Source organism: Malus domestica, chromosome 07 (assembly GCF_042453785.1).
Source record: "Malus domestica chromosome 07, GDT2T_hap1".
In the NCBI taxonomy this organism is placed as follows: Eukaryota; Viridiplantae; Streptophyta; class Magnoliopsida; order Rosales; family Rosaceae; genus Malus; species Malus domestica.
Genome location: NC_091667.1, coordinates 13,692,703 through 13,699,880, shown reverse-complemented (window position 1 = coordinate 13,699,880; position 7,178 = coordinate 13,692,703).

The following is a 7,178-nucleotide window of genomic DNA, read 5'->3' as shown; positions in this document are numbered from 1 at the left end:
CTCATGTCATTCATACATAAACATTCATCAGCATCACTTATGACAATCATACATAAACATTCATGACCATCATTCATGTCAACAATCATGAGCATCACTCATGTTAACATTCATGAGCATCACTCATGTCAACATCCATGAGCATCACTCATATCAATCAACATAAACATTCATGAGCATCACTCATGACAATCTAGCTTAAAAAGCTTCATTTACAAAGCTCTAGATTTGAAAGCTTCATTTACAGAATTCTAGCTTCGAAAGCTTCATTTACAGAGCTCTAACTTTAAAAGCTTCATTTACAAAAGCTCCAGCTTCGAAAGCTTCAGTTACAGAGCTCTAGCTTCAAAGCTTTACTTGCAAAACTTCACCTACAAAGCTTCAATGCAGGGTATACAAATACCGACTCCGAACAACCGCCACTTCGGCCCATACATGGATTCAATTTGAAGTCTCCAACCAACAGACTCTATTGACCGAAGACTTAGGGGACTACATTATGTACCATATATTGGGCCTCTACTGGGCCTCATGAAAAATACTTGGGGGACTTAGCCCATTATTTATGTACTGAGAAGCGAGCTCTTATTCTATAAAAGGGACTCCCTTACTTTCATTAGAGAGCACCCATTATTCATGTACTGAGGAGCAAACCCTTATTTTATAAAAGGGACTCCCTCACCTTCATTAGAGAGCATCGCCGCCAGCTGAGCAACCGCATCGCGACGAGCATCACTCCTAACCCATCACTTATGTATTGAGGAGCAAGCCCTTATTTTACAAAAGGGACCCCCTCACCATCATTAGAGAGCATCAACTCTAGCCCATCATTCATGTATTGAGGAGCGAGCCCTTATTCTATAAAAGGGACTCCCTCACCTTCAATGCCACAAGCCGAGCCAACCAAGGCAACATAAGCCACAAGCAGAGCAGCCTTGCAACATGTGCTACTTCTAGTTGAGCATCATTTCAAATTGAGCACCACCTCATATCGAGTATCAGTCCTAGACGGCATCTAGTTACTTCAACCTACACATGGACTGAATTTCAAGTCTCTAGCCAAAAGACTCTCTTGACTGAAGACTTGAGGGACTACTGTTTGTATCATACTGAGGTCCTCCGTATTTAGACCTCGTATAAATACTCGGGAGACTCAAATGTAATTATGTGATAAATGAAGGGGAAAATATGTAATAAGTGAAGAGCCCTTATTCTATAAAAGGACTCTTCACTCTCTTCATTGAGGGAGGCCAATTCTTAAGCCCTCTCATCCTCTCAAAGCTCTCACTCTCATATTCAGAGCTCTCTCCCTCAGAAATACAATATTAGTGTGGACGTAGCTCAAACCTTAGGGTGAACCACGATACCTCTTGTGTTATTTACTTTCTTGCAGATTCACAGTCGGATTTATGTTGCTCCAAGACCTCTGGTTTTGTGCATCAACATATAAGATAAAGAATTTCATCATTATACTTAATAGAATAGAAAACATAGGAAAATGATCCTCTCCGAATCCCTTCCTCCTAATCCACCAAATCAAGGAATCCGTGCCGTTGAAATTTGATCCAACGACTGAAGTTATTATAACTTTTAAAATTGGCCCCTGTTTGTAGCCGTTTGATCAAATTTCAATGGCATGGATTTTCTAATTTGGTGGATTAGGAGGAAGGGACCAGGAGAAGATCCCTTTCCAGAAAACAAAACAGTCTATTAGAGCAAGTCCACCCCTAAGGACTTTGTGCTAGCACCCAGCCCATTTATCCACTCCAGTGAACAGAACAGTAATAGACTAATGCATCTCCACCCCTAAAACTAAATAGCCTAGTCAATTTTATTAAAATATTATTAATTTTTATTATAAAATAATAATTTGGTTTTTTACTTTCTGACTTCTTCTTCCCTTCTTCTTCTTCTGGAAATGGACCTCCTCCTCACCACACCAACTTTTTCCCTTCTTCTTCTTCTGGAAATGGACCTCCTCCTCACCACACCAATGCTCCGTACACCCACCAAACTACTCACCACACCAATGCTCCCCCAAAAATGGACCTCCTCCTCCTCTAAAAGAACCTTTTGGGTCTCTCCGTGGCAAGAAATTCAAGCTCTCGCCTGGTCTCATACCCGTACCCATTTTTGGAAATTGGCTTCAGGTCGGCGACGACCTTAACCACCGTAATCCCACCGACCTCGCCAAGAAATTCGGCGACTGCTTCCTCCTCTGCATAGGGCAGCGCAACCTCGTCGTCGTCTCCTCGCTGGAGCTCGCAAGGGGAAGGGGGACATGGTGTTGAATATATAGATTTATCAGGGGAAGGGGGTTGATGGGGTTCCAGGGATCGGGTTCCAAGCGTCAGATGGGGTTCCGGATGAGAGAAACGGTAGCCATAACGTCAACATGGCGTCAAATGAGTCGTCTCCTTCCTTTGTCGATTTTAGGCCGGCCTGTGGACTGGCTTGGCCTGGGTGCCAGTCTATTCCACGAGTTGGAGTGAATTGGCTAAGTCCCAGCTTGTTTTTTTCCAGTGGGTGCTAGGCTATTCCACCTTCGGTGGAACTGCTCTTAAGGTTGTGGTACTTTACGTCACCGGGCAAAAAGCTTGTTACTGCATGCATGCATTTTTCATCTTTTATTTTTTATTTTTATCATTTTTCTCTCTGTTTTTGTTGGAAGAGAAAGAATATCATTTTAGTAGAGACAAGTTATGTTTCATAGATAACAAAATTCTAATCATATGATCATGTTGATGGAGTATTGGAGCCTCAAGTTAACTTTATTGGACAATTCCGAAAGCAGCACACCATAGCAAGCAGAAATAGACAAATAATGAGGGTGTTTCTTATTAATTTGGTATTTTGTGTATGGACATGTCCAAATCATATTCAGCGATCCTCATTTTATCGTCCTTCCAGTACCACCATTCCGGCCTTCCTTTATCATTACACGCAGCTGGCATAACTTGTCCTGTTCCATCCTCTCCAGTACTACTAACCCTAACCCTAAATAATAAGTGAAATTAGCTGTTCTAGAAGGTTTTTAGACAGGCGGTGCTGATATAGAAAGATTTGAGCAGTGTTGCCGATATAGAAATTATTAGAATGTGAAAAGACCAAAACGGCCCTGCTTTATAATCCCCTTCAAGTTCAACAACCCTTCTCCCTGACTTTCCCCTCTCTGCCCCCTGCGTCGCTTCCGCAACTTCTCTCTCTCGCATGCTTCAGGCATCATTGTTATGAGTTGAATTTGATGGCATACCCAACAATATTATAGGATCTATTTATCTATTTGCAGACCTTTGTTTATAGCACCCAAAAATATTAAGTTAGAGTATCTCATCCCTCTGCGACTCGCTCTCTCATCAAATCGGAGTCGATCCCGGCTCATCATTCCGAGTTCAATCTCTTATTGGCCTGAGTTCATCATTCTTTTGTGATTCTTCCTACTGTGACTGGGAGCAATTTTTAGCTTTGGTGATAGCAACAATGTTGATGGCAGTGAGTGAAATATATCCAACACACATCGATAACCATATAACAAGTCATATATAACCATTATTGTTACAGACAACTTTGTGAACATATAGACGATATACTCACATTTTGGGCATTATATCAACAATGTAAAGACTGTATTAGTCGCTGTATATGATATGTGTTAGAATTCAAACTTTGATATACCAGAAATGTAATTTAAATACAAGCTATAATTTTTGTATTGTATGAAAGGAAGAAGGAAGGACGAGCACACAGAAGGATTGTTGTAGAGAGTGTGACTCTTGCAGCTAGATTCTCATTTCCTCACAATGAGCTTATGAGCTCAATGACAGTACAAATTTACCATTGGAGGAGAGAGAACCAACAAACTCCTAATCAATCTCAGCCCTTCATTGTAACTAGCCTATGAGTTAATGACAAATGTACCATTACATAGCTTATAAGCCAAATAAAAGACTCTTCAATAACATAATTAAATGTGTAAAATCTGAATGGGATTTATATTTCAACACTCTCCTTTAAATCGGGCATATATTTTACTCCAAGTTTCTTCCTCAAGTAACCAAACATTTCTCTTGTCAAAGACTTGGTGAAGATGTCAGTTATTTGCTCATTTGTAGGATAGTAGAGCAAATCGATTTTCCCTTGTTGTAGTGCATCTTTGATGAAGTGGTACCTTCTATCAATGTGCTAGGTTTTTTTTTTTATGGAAGACTGGATTCTTGGTAATAGCTATAACAGAAGTGTTATCTTATTTATTTGTCTATTTCTGCTTACTTTCAGAGCAAATCGATACTCAACGTGCTACTACTGGTTATCTTATTTATTTAGGCTCTAATTTGATCTCCTGGTACTCCGAAAAGTAGTCCATTGCCCGTTCAAGCATCGAATTCAAGTTTTTTGCTCTCTCTCACTCTTGTGCCGAGACAATATGGATTTACTCTCTCTAGGTGAGCTTGGTGGGCTCTCATCTCTAGTGAATCTTCATTGTGACAACCTTAGTACAATTTATCTTGCTTCAAATCTTATTCATCATGCACACATACGTCACATCAAACTTGGTTATCATTATATACGTGAATAGGTTACTGTTGGAAGTCATCGTGTTTGTTACATTTCTATTTTCGACCAACCTGCTAACATTCTCACTATAGCTATCCATCAGCCTCGGTATGGTATTCTTTGCTCCATACTCGTCTTATTAGGATTGTCCATTTTGTGGGGGTGAGGTAGGGAGTGTTAGATTAGAATCCTTACATGACAAGGTTAGCTTTATTGTTATTATTATATTCGTAATTGTAATTACATTAGGATTCTTTCCACATAGGGTGTTGTATATCTTTACACATAATCAATCTACGGAGTCATTATTTTACATGATATCACTCGTTTAAGTTTTCTTTAGGTCATAAGATTTTTCATGTTTCTGCATCCACTTCACACAAAAAAAAAAAAAAAAACCCTCTTTTCCTTCTTGTCTTTCTTCTTCCTCTAGGATTTCTAGGTTTACGTCTCATCTCATAGCATCTTCCTCCTCTTCTCTTCTTGATCTCATAACCTCTCACTTTGTCAAACGTATCAAACAAAACTATTTGCCTGGCTTCGTATCGTTTGGTATGCAGACGAGACAGGACAGAACGGAATGGGACGGGACAGGATGAGAACGGAACGGAACGGAGAGGGAGCAAAGATGCCCTCGGATGGAAACAAGGAGGAGAAAGAAGGAGATGAAGAGGTTATAATTTTGTATTCCACATCGTTTGGTATGCAGACGGGACATGACAAAATGGAATGGGACGAGACAGGATGGGGACGAAACGGAAAAGGAGTAAAGATGCTCTTGGATGGAAACAAGGAGAAGGAAGAATGAGACAGAGATATTATAATTTTGTGTTCTACACGTCTAATAAGTTTAATTTTAACTTAATCCGACCTCACTCTTGATGACGGGATATACAAGCTTGACCACGTGACAGCCCTACCGAGTATCTTAATTAGGGTTTTGGTTTTGAAGGTAATTGCTGCTACTCAATGATCTGTGTGTGTGTGTGTGTTTTTTCAAAAAAAAGGCCACAATTTGGAGGGAGAATGTAGTAGTGAGTTTTGAGGGTTTGAATGAAGTGTTTAAAATTTAGTTTTGTTCAGTGGTACAAATTTCGACAAACTGAAGCTCTGAATCGCAACCACATACTTTTAACTCGAACCAGATATCTGGTCCGTCCAATCCATCTCGATATCTTCAAAAACCCGAAAAAGGCCACGCATTAACGTGCCGTCAGATTCAGTTTCGAAACCCAGGACGGCAGAAGTTGTTCAATTACTGATCTACCCCTTTTCTCACATGAACAGATTGGCTGGATTGTAGCCAAATGTAAAAGGTAATTTGAGAAATACGAAAAAAGTTGCAAAAGCCACTTCAGCCAATTCGTCTTTTCTCCATCTCTGGTTGCTCTTGGTAAAAGAAAACTAATAAAATAAATACACTATCACTGGAGCCTCCTCACGCGCCTTTTAGGAGAGTGCAATAGATTTGGAAATTTTTTTTTTTGAAACAAACTGAAGGAAATAGATTAAACCTCATAATTAACTAACAATAATGTGATTCAACCTTTGGCAAGAATTGAATTTAAGAATTTTCATTTACAAGTGGAAATGAATATTACTAAACCGTAGTACTAAGTGGCATAAATGTTTATTACATTTATCTTTACTTAAGGTTGATTAAAATTAAAATTTACTTTTACTTTTTGGGCAATCATCTAGTTACAATGTGTACCCCATCTAAATTGTACTTTTACTTTTAAAGTAACGAAATTTTCAACTGAGAAATGTTCTTTTGCGCTGTCTTTACTTTAAAGGTTATATATATAAATAAAGTTGTGAATCTAGATTACTAATACAACAATATTATATTTAATTAAGAGCATGAGAGAAAAATTGGTTTCGAATTCGTATTCTAGAGATTCAAATTTAAGATCTCGTACTTACAAATAAAAATGATTATAACTAACCTGTAATACTAAATAACAACTTAGGCTAATTAATTTGACTATTTTCTACGCGATTTACTAATTTGAAAACACTAGACTTTCATATGCCAAGTTTGGTAATAGAATATTACTTTTTCTAAAATCATGTAAGATTTAGTTCAATATTAGTATTTTCTAGTATAGTATGACACCATTAGAATTTATGTATCTAGACCGAAAATTCGTACAAGTTTTTTCTTGTAAAGATCAGAATTTTTGTGTCAAGATATATATTAAAAAAAAAAATCTTTGTCTAGTTGTAAGTAAGTGAACACTTTTCTTCTCTTTTTTGTGCATACAAATTTTTTTGTTAGAGCACTTCCATCATATTCTCTTTGCCATGGCAAGAACAACAAATGACAAAAAGAGTCAGAAAATCTCCTACATCGGTGAATAACTAACTTGGTAGCTTCTGCTCGTGAGCTTGTCATAGCGCAAAGTAATTTGGACCACACTTCAAGTCTTGCCTCATCCACGTAGCTTGATTTGGATCACCTGATTCCAACGGTTATCTGCATCAAACGGTTGAATTTTCTTAAATTAAAATAAAAATCCCAAAAAAAATGAGAAGAAATAGAATAATTCATAGATCTATAATGCACAACCATCACCTTCACTCCCCACTCCAAAACTCCCTACAAATCTATTTCCTTCATA